The sequence below is a fragment of the Larus michahellis genome, chromosome 3 (genome assembly GCF_964199755.1).
Source record: "Larus michahellis chromosome 3, bLarMic1.1, whole genome shotgun sequence".
NCBI lineage: Eukaryota > Metazoa > Chordata > Aves > Charadriiformes > Laridae > Larus > Larus michahellis.
The window spans coordinates 34609578-34634142 of NC_133898.1; the positions used below are offsets into that span (position 1 = coordinate 34609578).

At 36.7% G+C, this 24565-nt stretch overlaps 1 protein-coding gene across 5 annotated transcripts in view; it reads right to left on the reverse strand.

Moving 5' to 3' along the window:
* SRBD1 (S1 RNA binding domain 1) overlaps positions 1–24565 on the reverse strand; it is a 132913-nt gene that overhangs the window by 21391 nt on the left and 86957 nt on the right. The window lies entirely within an intron of this gene.

Consider the following 24565-nt stretch of genomic DNA (forward strand, 5'->3'; position numbering starts at 1 on the left):
ATTATTTATTAAAAGAACAAGCCAGGTATTGTGTGAGGATGGGCAATACATAAGGTACATATCAGCCCCGCAGCAACAAAATGTTTCAGATTTTGAACAGATATTTCTGTGAAGATTGGCAGGTCCTTGACCGAAGCCCCACTAATGGAAATTCTTCCAGTTTTTCCATTATTGTTCATAGTGTTTCCCCCCTTCCCCCCGCCCCCAAAAGAAAATCAGTCACACTTGTCAAAGATAAAAGTTCTGAAGCTCTAAGATTTCTTTTCCTCCACAACATAGGCATACTTCAATCTGTAACTGCTGGTTCCCCACACAAGCCCATCAGTGCTTAGAAGTCTGACCTGGAGGGAGAAGCCTCTCTAAATGCAGGAGCTAATTTGATCACTATGTTGGCTTAGCTTCGGGGCTCTCGTACGTCACTCATGTAAATCTGGGTTGATCTGTTGTGGTTTCGTGATGCATTCATTTAGGACATCAAGCTGGATCCAAGCCACGGCACCAAACACTTCATCCACTACTTTGTTTTACCTTCTAAGCCATTCAGATCTTTTAAAGATTTCACAGTTAAATTTAGCATGCCAACAGCATCAATCCCAATTTACTAATACTGGCAGTTGATCAAGTAGTGGTTAATAACTGAAACAATCGTAAAACTTAAGGCAACGTATTGCATAGCCACCTCATTTCAGGTAATGGTAACGTGATGTATTTTCATGATGCAATACATAATAAAGTTACTTATAAACAGGAAACGTAAATTTTGCCAATACTACTCCTATATAAAATTTGCATGCAAAAAGCCATGTACATGCAGAAGTACTGGCATTTGCACAGTTGTGGCCTCACAACCACAAAGTTTACTTGTACACTTTGGAGATCAAACGTGAGTTTCTACTTACTAATGTGTTGCTACTACAACACAATGGCTTCTTTTCTGAATAAAGAGAGATCTACAAAAACCCACACCCTAAAAAGAAGATTTATGTTTCTATTCTTCTGACTTACTGAAGATGCAGCTTCTCTTTGTGAGGTTATTCTAGATATTCCCTCCTCCTCCTGCCATCAGCTGGGTAACATACTAGAGCTAGACGCTTCAGGCTCACACGCGCGTTCATGCAAGGATGCATTTAGAAAATACAGTACAAGAACCAGAATAAAACTGTTCAGAAACACCATTCACATTTTTCCCTTAATTGCCAAGTACAGCTGCCAAATACTGGGCTAGTTTTTCCATCATGAACCACAAATTAAAAATTTAATAGGATAAAGATACTATTTTAACACTTTTTTCATTATGGTGGAAGAAGACAAAAGGAGAAAAAAACCACACATAATACTCAAAATTTCCTTCTGCTTTTAGGAAAGGCTCCAAGGTACATGGAAGGTGATTATCACATAGTTTCACAAGTTACATTAACAAGTTCCAATAATTGTAGCAATTCTTGGCCACCTCTAAAAAAGTCTTGATCTAAACAACTACTTGGAATATAAAGTAGACTCCGTGTCAGAGAGTAAGGTAGACTGCTGCTTCCCTAGGTTTCAGTCTCATTCCTTAAGACGATCATACTTCAGAAGGAATAACATGCAGTTACGTCATTCAAAACTGAGACATTCGTCATTGTCTCCACAATGCCTTATTGCACAGGGTGTAGCAAAGAAGGTAATCAGTGGATCTGGCCTAATCTTTCTAAGCAGTTCATCAGAAGAGACTTGATTCAGCCGAAGCTTTATTTCCACTCTGCTGAAAGTGAACCTAGACAGCAATTCAGCCAACTACACTCCCCGTAAAACAAGGAAAGGATGTATCACAATCAAAAGATTTGGCATCTTTTAGCTTTATTGCTGCTTGACAGTCACCGTTAAAAAAAAAAGAAAAAGACATGCACAAGTTGTTCTTCATTACTCCAACACGTAACAGGTGTACCACTTGGAACAGACATCACAGCACATATATGAAGGTATGCGTAAAGAAAAAGTGAATGGGTAGATCTGACAGAACAGAATAAGCATAAGACAGCACAGCTAAAATAATCCCTAAACTACCCATACCTCACAGAAGTAAGATACATTCAAGCTAGTGAATGATGTTAAGTTACAAACATGAGGAAAACTTTCCAGACAAATCTGCCTCCAAGATGTAGCTACTGACCATCACAGTTTCCTTTTGCTATGATGAAGAAATTTCTGCATCCTTCTTGAAATTGATACAAAGCACAGAAGTGTTACGAATTTAGTTTCTAAAAGTAGTAAATTAAAAACATTATTATCCCAATATCATTGTCAAGACTTCGTACTGCCAACAGGTCACACTTCAGAAAGGTTTAAAGTGCAGTGCATTTTCCAGTCTTCCAAAAAATTTCACTCATCTTCTCAAGTATCAGAGGTTAGATGATATTATATCCTTCCATGTACTATTTATATGCACTGGGGTGATATCAGATTATTCAGACACTACTAGAAGCGCACGTATTCCATGCTACTCATTCACTACAACAGATCTGTAAAGACAGGAATCCCTCTCAACTCTTGCAATTAAGCACATCAGAATAAAACCTGCACAAACAAAAGCCCAAGTCCAATATACACGGCTACTTTCAAGATGTGCTTATGCAGCATTTTATGCTGCACGGGCTCCAACAACCCCTCCACCCCCAAATCCTTCTAAATAAAACATTTTCATATTAACACTAACTCTGAATGCACCTCCTATGCATGAGGGTGTCCCTGCTAAAACTGTGAAGTATTGTCTTTTCTTTTAAGCACAATACTCTTATTTATTAACTGTCTTTATCTGTAGAACAAATACCACAACTGCCCCCACAACTCCCCTTACAAAAGAAACCAGCTCCCTCAGCCAGCTGCGCCATTCGTACCAGGAGCTTCCTCAGAGCCGAGCACACAAGATGCCCCAACAGCTACACCTAACAGGTAAGGAACATGTCCCTTGGAGTGATTTTCAAACATCATTTTGAATTTACCACCCAAATAAATCACTAAGGTTTCATTAAAAGGATACTCAGAAATGATTACCATTAAAATATCCACCGCGGGAACGGTAGATCTGGAGCAGAAGACTTCATTTTGTATGATGATCTCCAAGAAATAAGAAGGATTGATACCCTGAATTTATGGAAACTAAGGCCAGAAGAAATAAGGAACTTACCACAGACTGCAGGATGTCCAGTGCAAATCTGCGAATTTTCATTTATCGTCACTCTCCAGAAAACAAAGCCACCTTGCTTCACAGATAGCACTAAGAAGTACACAGTCTTGTGGGGAAGACTATGGAAATTAATCTGCCCTTAGAAATATCAGGCACTGTAACTGTATTTTACTGTTTGTTTTCTAACGAATTATCAAGTGAGCCAGGGAACAAGACATATAAAATTAAAAGTCCTTGATTAATTGAAACTGCTACAGTAAATAATTGTAGTTGACCAATAAATGAAACTAAAACATTATGTTTTCCTGGTATTTTTATAAAGAGTATCCCAAATATCCCAAGTGTAACTTACATTCATGGACCTGGAAGAAAATCAAGGGTTGCTATTTTGATTTCTGGTCATGATTACTGCTCAAATTAGTCTGTGGTAAATTTGTTAAAGTTACCAGAAAATGAATATTATATTGCATATTTTAAAACCACCATTCTGCAAACCCGTGCTAAAAAAAGCAATGTAACTTCATTTCATCCACTTCCTTAAACATAGCACAGAATGTTTAACACTAAAGAATAGCGTTCAAGAACACCTGTCTATTATGCACATAAATTTTGTCCTTTTATTATATCCCCCAATACTTCAGATGTCTTTTCTTTTTGTATGGTATGAAGCAGAGAACAAGGATTGTTTTGCTTGGTTTCCAGAGCTACAAACACTCACTCAAAATATTTAACATTAATAAAATCTATCTGTTCCTTGAGAGGGCACTACTAAAACTGCAATTGAAAGCCATTTCCCAGTTTCAACAACCTGTTGATGTACACAAATGGAAGGCAGTATTTTAAATAGCCTGTCAGCTTAGTTATTTTCTGCAGTACACCCATACAGACACTGTAAAAATACATTTGTCATTAGGATGACAAATATATCAAGTCACGGAACCGCTGTTCACATGAAGCCTGGAGACTGCACTTAGCCTGCATGAGCACAGATGGTGGACAAGCGCACTGACTGACTTTGCCTGACCAAACACACTAAACACTAAATTACTGGTACTAGACTAGAACAAACCCTAACCGGCAGCTTTTACATAGAAGTAAATTACAGCTGTAAGCTCTTTACCTTTGGCAACCTAAAAACCCCCCAGAAATACTAAAACAATATGCATAACTATAATGCATTTGGTAACCTTTTCCTGGTCCCCAATTAAAATTGTAATTTTAGACAACATGGTATGATTGTATGTGTCTCAAAGACAAATTCAAACAGCTTAAATTTCTACACCAACACACAGCAATTATTAAATACTTATTATTTTACAAACATTAGTAGACATCGACAGGACCAGCCTGTGCCGTCGTTATTACTTTACAATGCCCAAGAGCCAAGCAAGGCACCTTAGAACGCAGCAGAACAAGAATTATTCGTACCCTGCAGAGCCTACAAATGTAGTGCAGACATGACCTAATGATGCTGGTCACAAAGCAGTGGGGAGGGGAAGAGTTCTTAAGTCTGGGCAGCAACCTGCAGTTCTTGACCCAGGCTTGGCATTACAGTATATAACAAGATCAACATTCATCCTAAATAAGACCGAGCCGCGCGTCAGACAATCTATTTTGGTTTTTGATCAAGTTATACCTCACTCGTCCTTTGAAACCAAAAGTCAACCTTCAATGAAGTAAATGCAATTTAATTTTTTCTTTTTTTAAGTCAGTCCTGAAACACTTCTAACACCTCATAAAACACTATTTTGTTGGTACCTACCATTAACTTCTATATCCATGAATTTTAACATTGGCATGTGAGACTAGCCAATATGCCTCTTGAAAAAATACTTTTTCTTTAAAAAGTGGTATAACTGTGCAGCCCGAATGACATTTAGGAAATGAGGAATTAGGTGGAACAACACATCCTAAGCAAAGTTCAAAACTATATTATTTTGTAGAGATTCAATCCATGAAAACGTGTTTTAAAATTTAAAAAAGGGAAAAACATTCTCTACTAGAGCTGTGGCCTACAAACAACCATTTGCCTGTGAAACCACAAAAGCAAAATGCATTCAGGACAAGCCCTTAAGTACAACAGGACTAATGTAACACAAATAGTCTAACAATAAATACCTTTTCATGTGCAGAACTAGAAAAAGAAAATTAAAATGCACCTTACATGTCAGGTGGAAACATTGGAAAGTTCAGGCAGGGCCTTTTAATCTCTAGCACCCTCTGGAAAATCCCTTTCAGTTAAATTCTAAGAAAACAAGCTTATCCCTCTGATATTTGATAAAAGGACCTAACTTCAAGAATTTCTTTTGAAGATTGTTTGTGCTTTCTCCAAATGTTATATTGTTATAGGATATATTGTTATCCTATGTTCTTAACTCCGACTCATTTCTTGTTTTCAAAAATCCAAATTCTGTTTATTTTAACAGCATATTACTATTACTGAAATATCCCCAGAGAGAGAAATGGATTTATATTTTCAAAGAAAATGATAAAACAAAAAACAAAGTGTGTCAGTTCTGACATTAAAAAAAGAAAACAAAAATGCACACTTGATCATGTAAATGCTTCAAGTTATCTGCAAGTTGCTGGAATTTATCTTATATTTACTTGTGCTTATATCTTACCCAGAAGCAGTGATACTGCTAAGCTTGTTACACAAATTCAGACCCATTGCTAATATGTCCGATTTCTAAAGCTAACTTCTTTGACATGAGCAACAAATCAGCTCATTTGGATACCTATATCCAAAACCCATCTTCCTCTTTCCAGAGCCAGTACACCAGTTTTCTCCAACGCATATTGTTATGTGACTAAGCGGCAGCAATCTGAATTGCAATTATAACCAACCACATAACTCCTGGCGATGTCAGTGGGACATTGTCTCTTTCCAAAAAGTAACAAAGATGATCACCCAAACTGCTAGGTGGGAAGCCTGCATTTCAATTTCAGTCCAAAACCGTATTTTGCAGCTGTTAAAGCTCTACAAATATAGCAGATACCTTGCAATACTACAGAAAGACAAAGCAAGGACCATCAGAAGTGGAGTTTCATATATCTGAAAGGCAACAAATTCAGTTTGGGACTTTCCTGAAAAGTGACAAAGGGTAAGAGGGGGGGAAAAAAAAAATATTACACTGATAGAGGGAGAAGGAATAGTACATTTCTAGAGGGACAAGACAGAAGTCATAAAGCCCAGGTGAGTCTGGTCATATGTGGGAATTCTGTTTAGTCTGGAGTCAGTGACCATCCATCCTTCTGCAGCAAACAGGTGAGGAACAGCAGATCCTCGGTATAAAGTTCCCACCGGCCTCACTCAGGGCAAAGGGAGCCCCCAGCAGATGCGAGGAGCTTGGTAAAAGCCTGTGAAAATACACACACTTCTTCCAACTCCACTGACAACATGTTGGGTTCCTCTCACTCCTCCCTCATGAGGAATGCGCTACCTGGAATATTTTTTAAAAGCTACCCAAAAAAGTGCAAAACCATTTAAGGGTATTTTCTAGAAAGGAAAGATTTGTACAGTTCATACATATTCTATCATATCCTAGATTTTTAATGTAAATTGTCATGATCACTGGCTTTCTCAAAGTTAGTATACAAACACATTTAGCAACTGCTACACCAGGTGACTCATATCAGCAATGCAATGAGAATATATTTAATACAATGACATATCCATTCCCTCATTAGAAAAGAATGTATATGCCAAACAGTGACATTCAGCAGTTTTTTAATCCCACACTGACACAATTAGTCATGATACAATTAAGAAAAAAAAAAATCATTTAATACAACAACACCTCTTGAAACACTTGCTGGGAAAAGCTTTTAGGTAATTTGACTTTCCTCAAACCCTCTGCTCCCCCTCACTTTTTTTTTTTTTTTATAAAGCGGATCAGTTCAAATTGAATATGCTTAAATAACATTTTCAAATCTTGCTGTTCAGTTCTGTCCCTCTCTTCTATTTGGCTTCTTTGCCTTCATCAGGCACTTCCCTCCTCTGCATCCCCAACCACTTCCACTGCATAGCTAAAGGCAAAAATAAACTCAGAATGAAACAAAACGCAAGAAACTGTCCTGCAGAAAACACAGCCAAACTCAAATAAATCAAGCTTGCTTTCTCTGCTTACTAAAAAGCATGCACTTCATTTTGATTGACACATGGCAGCTCAAAAAAGTCACCCAGGGTAGTGCTTATTGAATGACCCATGGAAGACTGAAAGCTGACAGAAAACCAGGAAACATGTGGGAAAACAGAAATTTGTTCAGTACCAGCCTTTATGGATTTGACAGGCAGAGTACATAAGCATCTATTGTGTCATTCACATCTCCGATAACTGAAACCAATTTCAGCACTACTCATTACATACAACAGCAAGTTAAATCTAAAGCAAAACCATAAATAATTAATTCATAAAAAGAAAACCTCTGAGGTAGTAAGTTTGTGCCTTTTTAAAAATCTGCTCTATACTAAGCTTAAATAATTTGCATTTAAACATGTACTTCATACTTTTCCTATTTTTTTTATATATATATATAGCACAAGCAAAATGTTTGCACATTGGAGGTTGAAAAGCTGACAGGGCTGAATAATAAGTTAGCTGCACTAGCTTGTCAGCACTAAAAAATTAAGTTCTCAATGTCAATTCTTACAAGCAAATGAGAACACCAAAATTTCTCTCATTCTCAAAACAAAGCGACATTTCAGACCCACCATCACTATTGACAGTATATGATCATTACTGCTAAAGTGATTAGCATTAAAAAGTGAGAAATCAAAATGAACTAGTAGAATGGCATAAACAAGAATAACGCATGTACTACCCTGTACGTGGAAATAGCAATTGAATACTCTTGCAATATACATATTTTTTAAAATAAATATGATCTCAGCAGGTAGGAGGGAAAAGCACAAAATCAAAGAGCACTTATTTTCCCAGTATCCCTGACAGACGCTGTGATTTGTGGCCTCATAACATGACCCTTACTTTTATTCAAGGTCTGGAAATTCCTTCAAAAGGCTTCATTAAAACATTACATAAATATAGTCTTTAAGTTATTTGTAAACATATAAAATAATATAAAATTTTGTAGTGCAACAAATCAATAAAACTTGCTTGGAACAAAGTTTTCTTAGGTATTCTCCAGTGGAAGATTTGTAAATAATCATTGCTTTACTATTACTGACTTACAAAGTTTACAAGTTACTTACAAAGTTAGAGCTTTTAACTGTTGCATATATGAATATATTCATTGCAAATGTGTAATCTGATCACAGATTACAGCATCATACATTTTATAGACTGACCTCTATTTCCCTTGCAAACTTTTTTTTTTTATTTTATAAAGGATCTAAAGCTTAATAAAAACAAGTTTTTGGCAAGCTTAGGAAATCATAAAGAAATAAGAAATAAAGTATTGGAGAATTTAAGATTTAAGTGTTTAGAAACTCCTAAAAACTACCATTTTAAAACCAAATATCTTTATGTATTCTAATTATAAAAGCGTTTAGTCCAAAAAGCAACTGGACCGCTTCAGTTTGGTTTTGCTAAAGTTTGTAAGGTAGAGCGAATAGAATTCTCTATTTATACGTACATTGACAACTGCAAACTGGTATATCGTCGAGCAAAAAGGGAATTAAGACCGCCTCTGATTTTGCAGCACTTACATCTGCCTCCCGCCATTTGCAGGAGTCTACCCTCACTTTACAATGTGAAGAGCAATACAGAATCAAGGCCTGCTCCATTGAAATCACTGGCTGATGTCCCATGCCGTTAATTAAGGCTAGAAGTCCAACAGAAGTTTTATCTGTGCTTTGCAGGACTGGAAGTTAAGAGATAAGGTACCAGATGGATCAATCAAATGATTAGCTAGGCTTATTCAATGTGTGCCTGCTTTGGCAAATTATTACTTATACTACAAGAATCCAGAATTTTTAAATATTAAAAAAAATATCTTTATTATTGGATGTTCCTTTCTGTATGGAATTTGTATTTTAAGAACACCAGAAGACAGCTGTTGTTCTACATAACCTAGATTAAGGCATCGAGCTTTGGACTTTTCCTCACACAAGGCAGAAGTTGCTCTAATCAGAAATCAGACAACTGAGACACCTTAGATCAGCCGTGGCCAAGCTTCACCTTCTGGAACACAGAAAGCTTGGCAAGAAAGCTCAAATGCGAGTCTTGTAGTGAGGTCTACAGCACATGGCTGGCTAGCCTGATACAAGGAGCAGAATTAATCCAAATCATGGCAAGATGAGGAAGACAGTTATGCCTGGCAAGTCATCATCACTAACTCTGGCCCAAGCAACTTCTACCCTGTGATGTGAAAGAAGGATACACGGACAGCTAGAGCCACTCCCAAACTGCAAATTCATCTCAGAGTGAGATATAACTGAGGATGCAGGTCTCAGCCACACAAAGATTTGGTGTGTACCAGCTGAGGTTCGAAAGTAATTCTTGCATCCAAAGGCAATCCTGCAAATGCACGCTTCTAAGTTTACTCAATTGGCACAAAGACTTACCAAAGTTTACTGATAAACCACTTCAATATGGCGCATATGCTTAAGTGTTTGCAGGATTCAGTCATCTTAATTAAAAAGAGAATCTGGTAGGAGACTGGAGCGTTTCAGTAACTATGGTAGATAGTTCAGTAGACTTAGAACAATCAAAATAATTAGCTTTTCATGTGATTGTAAAGACTAAGAAAAGTTTGAGGAACTTTTACAAAATATGAAGCTCCATTAGAACATACAAAATATGAAGCTCCATTAGAGGAAAACTTTCAGAAAACCACTCTATTTTTTACCCTTTATAAACACAGACAGTCAAGAATGTGAAGAGGAAAATGCAGCCTAAAAAGTAATAGCATTGGTGATTCTGTGCTGCCTGGAATGCTCTTCTATCACAAAGCCAGAACAATTCCCTCTTAAAATTGTTAACTTAGCTTATTTAAAACAAAAAAGAGAAAACCCTAGTCAGCCCACACCCTAAGAATTCAATTTTATTATTTTTTCAACGTTTGATGTGCAGGTTAAAAAAAAAGTTATACAAGGGTGTTTTACTTGCAATATTCAGACTGCTCTGTCTTCAGGTACATTTCAGTGCCAGGCAGAAGACTCTTGCTTTCTGACTCACACAGCCAAGGATATAATGCTTTCAGCAGATGAGGGCTAGGTGCTGAAAAGGGGTTAGCATCATGTCACAACAGAAAGAGATCAGAGTTCAGAGACGACGTGGAAGCTCATCAAACCTCAGCTTGCTAGTTTTCTACCATAGCAAAGCTCCCAAGTTCACATGTCACAGTTGGAACACACACAGTTCTGATACGGGTTTAAAATCTACATTCAACAATATCATCTTCTGTTTTAAAATAGAGGCAAATATTGAGAGGTTTTAGCTGAATCTGGAAATGTAGTGTTTCTATATTCCTTTCTGAACATTTACACCTATGAATAATTCTACAAGTACATAAGGAATTCATCTGAGGTGAGGTGCTCAACAGGCTTCTGTCTTCATTTGAGTTCTATTTTAATTTCTGTTAGCCTTTTGAATACAGAAAGGAGAAATTTCTGAGTGTTTTATAGTATAAATATAATTAGGACTAGACATCATTAGAATATGCTACTAGTCTAAAATAACATGCATATGACTTTGTCCATCATAAAATACACAAGATCCAGTTATACAAAGTGATTTGTGCCTCACTGTCATTAGCAATGAAAAATGCTGAATTGACTATAGTTTCGTCTTCTTTATTAGGACTTGAGATTATTTCAGTCAGGGACTTATAAACAGGTTTTGAGAATGGAATGTAAAATCCAAAGTCATTCAACTAGTTTGTTTGTTGTTTTTTTTTTTAAAGTTACCCATAATTGAACACAACTTTTTAAACTGGTTTAGATTTGGGTTTTGGGATATTAGGCAACCTGAAAAGACATACCAAATAGCTGTCATATACAAGAATACACATGGTATTTTTCCGGTTACTCATACTGCAGCTAAGAGCAAACCAGTCACTGACCCTCAGTCTCTACCTACTGCTTTTCGATTCCCTAGATCCCGCTCCTAAGAGTCTACGAAATCCATGTTAGAGTAGTGCATTGTCAAAAACTCTGAAGTCCGTTCATAAAACATTAAAAGTACTCTTAACTTCTCCCAAAATTTCAGTGGAAGAAAATACATAGCTGGTTGTACAGAGATATAAAGTGGTGACTTTTGGTTTTGGTGTACTTATTCAGACTACTTTGACCTGTAGGTGACAGAACTTCTGGGAGATATTTTCTTACAGTAACCGTTCTGGTTTTGCTAGGATATTGTGAAATTAGAACAGCAATAACCTCCCCCACCACAGCCACACATGCACAGACATTGCAGAACCTTTAAACTTCACACTACTGAGATATAGGTACCTGAAAACAGTCCCAGTTTTACAGATGACAAATCAAAACCACAAGAATTTCTCTTCACCAAAGTAGTAGCGAAGGGAAAAAGAACGGACTACAATTCTTCATTTCCTGTCTGCAACCCGAGCATCGTTACCCAGAAGCAAACAGCACACATTTTAACTTTCCAATATTTTATTATGTTCATTCACCGATCTCTGTTTGCACAGTCCAGGGTCAGCTTACAAATTTTTTCATATCTTTGTTTTGAGTTTTCCCATGCATCAATGGGAAACAATTAAAACATAGCTTTAAATACCCTTCACTTTAGAAGCTAATAATCACTTCTCATCAAGCAATTGTCTTAGTTATCACAGCTGGAGTAAAAAAAAAAAAAAAAGCGCTGTAACTGAATCCATTATATCCTGTTCCAAAGGAAGTGCTCATAGGCCCAGTTCAGTGATAAAAATTTAGCTGCCCTCTTTCATAAGTTATTTTCAGGTAGGAAGCAAGATTTAGATGCAACTAGGCTATCCCCTCAGACTAAGAGATTTAAGGTCTGGATGAGATGTTGGAAAACACCACTATTTAATACCACAGATGTAGGCAAATCCTAGCAGTGGGAAAAAATGTCTCCAAAAGCTGACCCCAAGTTCTGGTGATGCTACTTAACCGCTAGCAACATCAACTAGACCACCTTACATGTACAACCAAATAGGATGAACAGGTCGGTCCAAAATTGTTTCAGTTAAGTATATTCCTAAGATACTAACTTTATAAAACAGCTATGTGGAAAAATTAAAGATGGCCTGTACTTCAGTTTGGTTTTGCTTTGGTTTTGGGTTTTTTTTGTTTGTTTGTTTTTTTTTTTTCTTTCAAGCTAGATGGGATTTCTGAGGAGCAAATTTTTATTATTGCATGTATCTTCTAAAAGTGAACTCGAAACCAACATCCAAACAGTTCAAGTTACAAGCATACTCATGACCTCTAGGTATGAGGTATGGACACTTGGTCCAAAGTATACTGAAATACAGATAGTTAAAAAAATGAGAAGAGAGCATTGCACGTAGACTCTACATTATGTCACATCACAAGAAGGAAATAATTAGTTCCTCTTGAAAATGTTCCTCAAAGGAAGACAAAAGGCTACTAGCCACGTCAGCCATTTTGAAATTTATACTTGGAACAACCAAGGAGCTACAACTGATAACGTTCTTCATGATGGCTTATGCTCAGACATCTTCTTCAAGTACTTCCAGTCTACTGCATCATTCAATTCTAATGCCTCAGAAAAGAAATGGATACCTCATGATTCAGATTCTTCAGGAGAGTTTAGTTTCTTCCTGTTTCTCCTCCCACCTGCACACACTGCACCTCATTGCACTAAAATACGCATTGTCTCAATCTGAAATTTTGTCTGCATGTCTTAGCCACTGAAAGAGTTCTCCTGGAGAGCTGCAGCACTAGAACATTCCCAATAGCTACTAACCCAGAAGAAGCACAAATTCTACAAACAGATTGTTATGCAAAAATTACATTGTTACAAAACAACCTGAAATTTTAGCAACAAAATTCCTTTGTCACATACAAAAGTGTTTTAATAGAGTCCAGTTCCAGCTTGCTGTCTCTTCGGATATCGGGAATGTAAATCCTCACTGGCATTTTCAGAAGACTGTCACACTTGCCCAGAATTCACTCTCATTTCCAACTGATTCAAAGGTTTCATAAAGCATTCATATCTTTAAATCATTTATACATTAATCTATTTTCTATTTTTCTTAATCTATGTACCTCGTGTTTTATAACTGTAAGAAAAAAAGGCAAAAAACCCACCCACAGAAAAAAAAGTCATTCTGAAAGGTATCTCTAAAATTCAGGATGCAGACACTCAAAGGAACAGAAGCCTTAGCACACTTCTTCCCAAAGCCCTGAAAAACTAAACCCCAACCCCACAACACATTAGGATATGCCATTTACTTGGGAAACTGGCTTTTCAGAAAAGATTATGGCAGGAGCATAGTGGCTTACTAAATAGAGCTGGGAAATTATATGGTACCTACTAATAGCAACGTAGGATCAGATCTCAGGATGTGATAAAACAGAAAGACAGTCTAATGATGTGTACACAGAGGGAAGGAATGCTACAATAATAAAGAGTATGGACATACTATTTTTCACACACTTGAGGCCCAGACCCTTCTTACCCACACTTACAGGCGTTTTCAGCAAAATTCCTGGGTTCTTTAACAGTGCTACTTAAGGTACTTCTAACAATGGCCCTTGGGTAAGTAAGGAAAAGTTATGGCAAAATCAGATTTACCTGAGATATCCCAAACATACTCATTCATCACAAGATACATAACATTCATCAACACGGCTTTAGTACACCACCGTAGAGAGAAGCAGTTGCCGAGACAGAAGAGAGCAGGCAACCCTGTCAACTTACGCTTTCTGAGAAGACTGAGAGCACGTTCAGGAATGCTGTTTTAGAACAGCCTGAAGTAAGACTAAAAGTAGTGTTTCACTATAATTTAGGTATAAATGGGACCTGTCACTGATAGAAACATCTTCCACCGAAGAGAGAAACTTAGGAGGACATAATGGAAACATTTCCTTAACTCCCCCCTCCAGTTCATTAACATATAGTTACATCCATCAGACAAATTGCAATGAAATGAAAGATGACTACAAGGCAGAAATAAAGGGTGGGGGTAAAAAAATACCCAAACAGATGGGAAGGGTTTTAATACTTACAAAGAATGTTCAGATTATCAACCTACCTACTTTGAAGTTTTGTGACGTGCAAATTTATGATAATCTTATGGTAGCAAACAGGCACAAGAATCTTGATTCACAGCACCATTTCTATACAAGTTGAGGAAGCTAAACTGAAATAAAGCATGATAACTGAAAACAGTGAATTAGAGAGATAAAGATGTTATAAGGATGCTTAATTCTTCAGCCCAGATAACTGTGGCAGAAGTCCAAGATCACCAAAGACTTTTCATTCTGCTTTGTAATAATAATGTACAGTACTTACACCATTGCAAATAAGTATTACACTTGAGTTTGCAGACCCTAAATGTATGCTTACCTGGTTGAAATGAATATTTTTCTTTAAAGGTTTATCTTGCAATCCAAGATTTCTGTGACAGCAAGTTATTCTAATGTTTTTGTCCTTAATTTATTGATAAACATTCTGACTTAACAGATCCTTCTTTTAAAAAAAAAAAAAAAAAAAAAAAAAAAGGACACCATAGGAAATGACCATACACATTATTGGAAGTTTACCACAGAATGCTAAAGAAGGAATACTAGAAAAAGTTATGATTAAATATGTAATAAAACCTGTTTTACTCTGCATGGGAACAGCGTGAAGCAGCAACACATTGGTTAGTCTCTCCTGCTCTCTGTATTTTCCTACCCATGTTTAAACGAAGAATGTTCATTTGCAATCAATAACATACGAAAAGATTGTTTTCCTATGGAAAATGACATGGAAGATGGCATTTCAAAATGGTAACCACCTTCCACTGCATCCAACAGGACAGTAGCCATCTACCTGTACCCCTGGTACTTCCAAGTGCAGTTCAAGGTCCCTGTGCTGCCCTCTGCATTTTGCACAGTTTGAGTCAAACTTCACAACAGCTCAACTTTCCTTTGAAACACTGCCATGTTTGGTCTGTTTAAGAATGAAATCTGCTTGCCCTTAGGGCTTGATAGAGTTAAAGGGCAAAATCCTGGCTCCATTTAAAGTCAGTGGGCAGTTTGCCATTTAATTCAATTGGTCTAGTATTTCACAGTGACCTTAAGGGTATACCAAAAAGCTTGTACCCACGTATCCTGTCTTTGCTTGGAGGAATAGCGGTGGCATGTTTCGGTTTGTAGCAGTAACGTCTGGGTGGCAACTAGGACGCTTTCGCTTTTACTTTGAAAGCTCACATAAAGCTCACAAACGTTCATTCAAAATTACGGGACAAAACTGTAAACATCAGTTCATCAACATAAACTTTATCTTCTGGTTTGTACTCAAAAATTTATTTTAAAATTTAGGAAGTTCAGAACAGACATCTGAGAAAACATTCGCTTTCGCCTAGTCCAGATCATTTTAAAGAAAAGGATCAAGCAAATAATATTTTATTTCCCAGCAAAAACACACATGGTTTTTAATATTATCCAAAATGTGACTGTACCAGTGCCGTATCGCAAATGACTTGGGAAACATTTGCAGAGAGAGCAAAAGCAGGACATATTTTATGCTACCATCTCAGCATCCTAAACAAACTACAGTGGCACAAGGTTGGATATCAATTTGTCTATCACCATGGGTAGATGCGCATCTATAGAGAAGGTTTTGTAACAGTAATTAGCCAGCTAAGATAATAGTTGTTTAGAAAGTCTAAGTACAGAATGCAGAAAATAAGGGTTTTTTTAATCAATCAGCAGCTCAACAATGTACAATCACTTGTAATCAAATGCCACTATTACTTACCTCCTTATAAAACAAGATTCAAATGGTCCCTCACACAAACCATACAAATTTACTCTTACAGGACTGTAGAGTTAACCTGTGCAAAACCCAAAATACTTCCCTTGTTTTACTTCTCACACTTGAGTAAACCAACAGTAAACATCAGCGATGAATACCGGGATGCTTGGATCTCTACTTTTTTTCCCGTTCCCTTACGTAAACAGTAATCTGTAGTTAAAAATACTCCTCTTCCTCTCAGCTAATGTATATGGGTACCTTTATATCCTTATTTAGAAGGTTGGCAAGAAAAGCAGAGGGTAACTGATTTTGCATAATGTCTCTCCCACTTTCAACATCCTGGCATGATATTAAAGACCAACTCAGTAAAGATGAGGGCAGAATAATTATGTTATACACTGCTTACTTGTTTTTGACTAGAAATTGAATCAGTAGTCATTGCTCAGATTTTTTAATAACATAAGCTTGTACTCACACCCAAAACTTCAAAAATAAGCAGTAATAAAGGCTGCAGATAGTAACTGTTATCTTAAGACAGACGCTGTAGTACTTGTACGGTCGTTAAAAAACATTTTCCACTTATTTTCCTCATGTAAAATGAAAATATATTCCATCACTCAAATTACAGAACTGCAACCTAGCAAAACCTGCCAGCCTAGGAGAAGGAGAAAGAAGGAGAATGCCAATTAACCCAATTACAGACAGAAAAGATAGCAGGATGAGTACCTATCAGGTCAGGTTCAAAACCACATCAGAAGCACCAGTGTTAAAAAAAAAAAAAAAGAGAAAAGAAAAAAGAAAAAAGCTTGCGCTCCCTGTGCTGAGTAGCACTATTAAATTCAGATGCAGGGTTGTGTTTAGGTTGGACAGGCCCCAACAGTAGAACAAAGTCAGTCTGTCTTAGTACCATAACCAAATTCTACAAGTTAACAGCTTTTCATGAAAAGCTGCCATTTCAAAATGTCAATCAAACCTGAATATAAGTGGGAACTCCTGCAGAAATAACCAGCTGCAGGTTTGAAAAACATTTTTCACTGAAAGTGGAAACACAAAAGATGTTTGAATGAGATCTCTTTTCATTCCTGTAACAGTAGACGGTCATTTTCACAACATCAAGGACAAAAACACAAGACAAAATTGCAAATAACATCTTGAAAGAACCATTTGCAGGGGTGATGAATGATTCAAGTTACAAATGACAGAATTATTGGCAAATGGAAACTCATTAATATGAAAAAGCTTCTCTTATAAGATTGCAGTTTGTCTCCACTTTTCCTTATTGCATCTGAACGATGAGGTTGTACGTATTAATTTCAACCCATGTTTAATATTCGCTTTCTCACCTTGAGGCAGCAGCTTGCACAAAGATCATCCAACGTACAATAAAAGTAGCGTATCTTTATGGGGGTTTAGGTGTTTATTAAACAAAAGAAACAGTCTCAGTTAATCAAAATGCAGATTCTAACAGAACAAAGTTAAAATTTATAATCTATCCACTGAAAGAACTCAAGTTTTCTAATTCAGTTCTCTACATCCAAATGTAAGTCACATTTACTCAATAAACCCAGAGGAAAATATTATTTATACACGTGTACACTATAATGGAAAAGAAGCTTACCAATATCGCTTTGGCCACATTCTCCTTTCTAAAGAATATAGCAGGAACAAAGCTATTTTTTCTGTTCTCTGAAAATGAATTTGCCGTCTGAATACCAGCTTCATCAATTTCTTATTCAACAACCGGACTGATGCAGCAGCGATTTATTTCGTAAATCTCTACATTCAATGCCGTGAGGGAGGCTTACTGAAGAGTTATACCACTTTTTAAAAGATTCATCCCTCCCACCCCCCAAAAGGTAACACCTTGATACTTGAGCATCAACATTCATTAGGCAGTTTTCTTATTATAAACAAGTAATAACAATATAAAAAGAAAGAATAAACTGCGCAGTAGGCAAACAACCCAGCATGTGTCAAAGTTTAAGAGTATTAACGCAGACGTGCTGCCTTATACGTATTTACCTCCTTCCCAGCGTGACTATCACTGACTACGATCATCACGCGAACAGGATAACATTAACTCTTTTGAGTGACACCACTTTCATAAGTTACACTTTTCAAAGTGAAAACACATTTATGAATTACATAAAATTCAGAAATTAGAATGAGATGAAGCAGCACAGTTATATTGAACATATTTAAGAGTTACAAGTTTGAAGAGTTATCGAAGTTGGAAAATAACAGATATGATTCTTCAGCGGCGTTTGCTGAAAATTAAGATGCTACACCACATAAAACAACTCACTCTTTAGCCTCCCTGTACTGAGATGTCAGTTACATCATCGTTTCACACTGTTGCACTGTTTTCTATAGCATACATTAATTTCTGATATCCACAATCTCAGTCTTCATACTATATCAAGCTGCATTTCTCCAGTTACAGGCTGCAGCACTCTAGCAAAGTTACCTGAGATTTTTTTTCCTTACACTCAAGCTTCACTTCAGCAGAATCACAGCAGAAGTTTATCAATAATGTTCCCAATAAGAATACAAAAATATAGTGAGATTTTTCATCACTAGTTCTGGTTCTTATCACTTTGTATCACTGGCATTTGTTTTTAAGTAAACTGGAGTATATACAGTCTACTCTGAGATTTTGGGGATGAATAATAAGCTGTGTGAAGAAATACTTGAAGTAAGATTAAGTTGACCATAAAAATGTTGCTACCAAGCTATTTAAAAACCGAGACAGAAAAAGAAAGTAAAGAAGGAAAGAAACAAACTGTGCCAAACCTAGTGCCTTAGCAAGCAGAGTGTTTTTTTGAACATTCTCAAAAGCATAAGGTTTCCTATTTACTTCAGGAAACAGCTTACAAGTCAAACGTGCTGGAGGTTTTTTCGTTTTGTTTTGTTTCGAGCTGCCAATTGTTAGTCAAGATTACTATTCATTTTACAGGAGTGTTAAGAATGCAAATGGTTAACAGTAGTATAAACTATATACTTGGTTTAAGTTTGAATGTCTAAAACTATTACACACTGCATTCATCTGCATTCCCTGTTTATGGGAATGAAATATGTAGTCATTTGAAGTCCACAATATGTATACTGTGTTTGTAATAACTGCAGATTTTACAAGCACATTATTCTTTCCATTAGGATTAAAACCTCACCGAATAGCAATTTGTGAAAGAATTCTAGCAGGGCCCTGAGCCCAGAACTCTGACCTCTGATGAGATGCTTGGCAGCAACAAACTCTAGGTCTAAGCAAAACATCTGGTTTGAGTTAGACTTCCTGAAAAAATAGCCCCTGTACTGGGGAAACTGGTATTCACTCAGCTTTGTCTATACACTTTGACTGACTTCAACACTGTTGCGGGGGGGGGTCAGGGGGGAGAGGAAAAAAAAAAAAAAAGCTCCTCCAGAATGCACGTCAATCACTGCAGACTTCTTGGTGGCCTCCGAAGAGCCAGGCACTTACATTAGGAGACACTGTACACATTTGTTCATGCTTCTCGGGCTTTTTGCTATTGTACTTCATAGCTCAATGGTTTTTTCAGAATTAGTGCCAACTCTGAATTATCTAATCCAAAACTACAGTCGAGCTCAAAATATAAATTTTGCCCGAAGAAATAGTTTCTGCAGGTTTTTTTTAAACAATAATTATTTTAACTTCATTTTTCTTGCAAATTTAGACAATCACTGTCATCATAAAATGAATGGGAATATTCCCAAAAGAAACACAAACTCCTACTGCCAAGAAATTTGTAAGAACGGCAACAGCTTTTGGTTGGCTCCCAAAATATTTTATACACAATACCATTTTTACATACGTTACATAGACAACAGTACCACAGAAGGGTAACTAACAAGGACACTGATACACTGGGGCAGAGTATCCCCAGCCTGCTGCTTGTATGCCCAATCAGCACAAGCTCCCACAAAAAAGGATAAGAAAAGGATAGACCCGGGGGCTTCCTTCTCATTTTCCTGAGACAGCAGGTACATCGTATCACAGAGTAGGTGAAAATTAAGAAACGAACAACTTTTGAAAGCTGATAGCCCAGGTAAGAAAGACATGAACAGGCTGGTGCGGTAGGTAGGATGCAGCTTCAGCAATATACGTGACTGTCAATGAGAAGTACGTGGCCCAACTCAGTTCACCAGACTGACATCATCTTTGCAGGAGATTTTGTTTTCTTAAATATCATAGCAAAGCCTTTTGAAAGTAATTAAAGCATAATAATGGAACAACTAGTAATACCAACTGAGACCTGTTACGTTAACAGATATGCACAGTAGCATTAAGTGTCTTACATAGAACCACAAAACTCAAAATAATAGATTTTGAAAGTAACAGATATAGAATTTAATGGAGATCTCTTTCAACACATTCATCGATGTTGCATATACATGAATGTATGTGTAAGAGATGTATGATAATATTTATCTATACGCAATTTTACTATGTACAGATGAATTTACCTTTGCTGGTGCTATTAATAGGACATAATGCTATTAGTAGAATATTCTTATATGCACTCTCTACTTGATAAAATGTGTTGTGGTGAAAAAAGCATCTGAAAATGTATTTTCTTCCATCTACTGTTCTATTTTACCCAAGTCTGCCATACCACTGTATATTGTGAATGCGCTCTTCGTTTATTTTATTCCTGTGATTGCTAATGCAATAATATTTTTATGCCTGATCTAGCAGTAACTTTACACTGGAATTAAATGTCAATTTCTGCTTTCCACCCCCAAAATTCTAAATTAAACGCCACTGATACCGACCCCCTGCATTCAGGCAAAATGCAGCCACCAACCCACAAAGGGACATTTATAAAATAAGCCTCGCTTGTTTGAACTGCAACACTGCCGTCACTGGAGTTTCACCCGGGAGACTTAAATAAATAAAAATAAACCAAAGTAATAAACACCATGTTTTATGGAGCTGCACAGAAAAAAAAAAAAAAAAAAAAAGAAAAAAAAAGGTCCTCCTGGCAAACTTGAAAGATTAGACTTAAAAGCTGCCTCTCTCATTCCGGAAGACTTCTGGCCCACACTACTCAATGTCATCTCTGAAGGACTGTCTGCTGTGGGCAGCGGGGTCACCCACATAAGAGTCCGCGCTGCCCTTCGGTGCTGCAATGAGCTGCCCTTCTATACACAACAATATAGGAAACAAAACAACCTTCCAAATTAAGTCAACTTAGAAATTTCTGAGCATGTAATGAATCACCTGTTGGGTGTCTCAAGAAACATGAAGCATGTTGAAGAAAAATTGCTTCTAGCCCAAGGCTTTGTAATATATAGTTATGTGCTCCGAGGAGCTAAATTTTTCTACTACTGATGGCATTCCAGTGGCCATATTATCCAAATGTCTGATGTGAAACAATTTTTTTTTTTTTTTTTTTTGAAAGAAATAACTCACATCTGTCCATCGACTTTAGGTTTTTGGAAGACTGAATATAATTTTAGAATCATCATCGTCAGCTGGTTGACAGCAATAAAGACAACATTCACTTTAAATAACCCTGAATTATATACAGTTGAGTAAATTTGAATTTGTTTTGCTTTAAGGTCTTCCAAAGTTGAGGCCAACATGCTGAACAAAAATATTAAACTATCTATAACCCTGTGTCAACATATGATGCTACTGGGAATGGTAAGTGAATTAATTTTCCAAGGAAAATTAATTACTTATGACTTACAGTTGTAAAAGCAAACAACGTAACTCTGGATTAGGGCACATTTAATTTCTGTTTGGAGTAGCGATTAAATTAATTTCATATAATTCATGGTATGTAATGGAAAGCAGAACAAAGATGAAATCTTAGACAATGACTGACACAGAAAAAAGTGTATATTTATGTTCCTGATCCAAAAATAAAGGTCACAGATATTAATCACTGTCTAGTGACACATGATTTTAGTTTCTAAAATGATTTTTTCAAAACTGTTTGTTAGAAAAAGTGTTATTAGCAAGATAAAAATCTAAAAAGCAACAAATTACAAAACATCAGAGAAGTCTTACATGTTTTATTGTCTCTTAGTGAAAAGGGACTACAATTTTCAGTGATACCTATTGAATGACATAACTGTCACAGGATTATTATGAGGAACAGCAACACTAATCTAAATTTATCCTACATTAATTTAAGTTCATCTTACTTTAAGGAAGAGAGGAAAAATTTGATCATGGATCCAATATTTAAACAAATATGTACACTAACACCACACTACAACTTAAACGTAAAATGTAGGATTTTTATCAGTTACTTACATTTTATAGTAAACAGCTACTGAGAAAAAGAAATCCATAGCTCAAGTGAACCTATGAAAGAGATCTTGCAGCTTTCCATAATTTTTTATGCGTTCAAACTAAGTAAGAATGATTATTTTTTGTATTTCATAGCAAAAAATATATCATGTTCTTATTTTACATAATATCTACATAACCATACATATTAACAAACCATTTATGGGTTTAAAATATCACCAGAATTTTAATTGCCACTTATGGTCTCCTACTGAAGGTGAATACAAAGTTATTGCTGATTCCAGATTTTTGGATATCAAGTCAACAGCTGCTGTGCTGTGAAGTCACATGGAATCACTCAAAAGTACGATAATATTAGTATTTTTCCTTATGAGTCAAATGAGTATACTGTTAATTCATGAAACCAAAACAACAGATGCAACAGATGACCGCTGCACAGCAAGCAGTGACTATGGAATTCCACTAACAAATAATATTTACATTCACGATGTTTAAATTGACCCCCCACACACATTCAAAGCAAGTGATTCACATCCCCACTGCCGCTTTTACCTGACTTTGGACACTAAAGAGATGCTTTCACTATGGTCATAGTTTAATCAATTTTATCATTATAATATTTACATTAAAATCTGACTAGAATTCATAACATAGCGTCTTAAAGATTAACTTACTTCACATAAAAGATGAATGTTTGAGCCTGAAATGCAAGTTCTATGAACACATATATCACACCATGGATGCAGGTAATGCCAAGAATAATCTGCAGCTCTCCGGCTGGTTTGTTACTGTAGTATTTTTAAGAATGTTTCAAAAATGTAAAGAACTTAAGTTATGAAAATTTAAATGAAACCTAGATGAAAGGAGCTCAACAATTTTTCATTGCTAAAATTGTGTATTTTCACTTAACTTTATTAAACACTTGAAATGTAAACAGGAAACCCAACAGCATCTCATATGTTTCGGAAGCTGTTCAATCAAAATACTTTTGGAAAGATAGACTTTATCATCCTCTTTTCTGTTTCACCTTTTAGTTAACTGAGTGTCTCCAAGCCGGTGCACAGAGAAGCCCTATCAAGCTGATTTGCAGGATCCCAGCCTCGCAACTCTCATTTTGCTCCTCTTGCCACTTGGCTCCCACGTCAGAGCAGTCTCTCAAAAGAGTTTAAATCTGCCTGGCTGGACTGTAACTCAGCTCGCCTGTGTTTGAACTAGCTCTGCCCAAGTACATTTACGGAAAGGCAAAAAAAAAATAAAATCAAATGGATTTATTAAACAGGTTTGCACAGAGGGTACCCTATACCTGGGCAATTCTGCTCAGGAGTTCCTATCTGCCACTTTTGTTGTCTGGAAGTAAACAACCCTTACACCTATTTTAAGTGAACAGTAACATGTAAAATTTTAATCCAATTAGAGCACAAATAATATAAGAGAGTTTGCACCAAGTCTGTTGTCATACGGGAACAGAAAACTTCCTAACAAACTTTCTGCCAAGAGAGCTGGTAATTAAGCAATCAAAAACATACTGACAAGAGAGGGCAAATCTGTCCAGCAGCTGGTTCCTATCGACACCCTTAGAGCATCCCACCTCAACATACCAACATTTCTCATGAAACTTCCCTACTCTTGCTAAAACCTCAGCAGCTCTATAAAACCCCACATATGCAGATACAAACTCCATAATAATCAATAGCAGTGACGCAAGGGTTGGGGGGGGAGATTATTAGCAGTAACATCTAAAATTTACCTGCAGTTCAGGTTGCTTACAAAGGCACTTCTCTGACAAGTGTTCAAATGCTGCCTAGAGTGCATTTTTGGTGACAGCAGCGGAAAGAGGTGCAGTCCATGGGCAGCCTGGTGAGTGACATGTGCAGATGCGGGGATACCCGCTGGGATCTTTGCAAATACACATGCACACATTTTCCCTTCATTTCCTTAAAGGGGCAGCATCACACCTCAGTGAGCTGGCACGTTTTCTTGGAGATGCCAGTAAACACAGGCAGTGTACTAGCTAATATCTATCAAAAATCATTAACAACAGAACTGTTATCTCCTTTGTTTCATTATAACCGGCCATAACAGACCACCAAAAGTGTATTTCTCTTTGCTGACGGACAGTTGATTTCTCTTTGCCAGCCAGCGAATAGGTAGACACAACCAGAGAGACGCTGCCAAGTTACAGGATATATAAACCATCCCTCGCAGCCAGCAAAACTGCTGCTGAAGAGTCGATTACACAGACTTGCC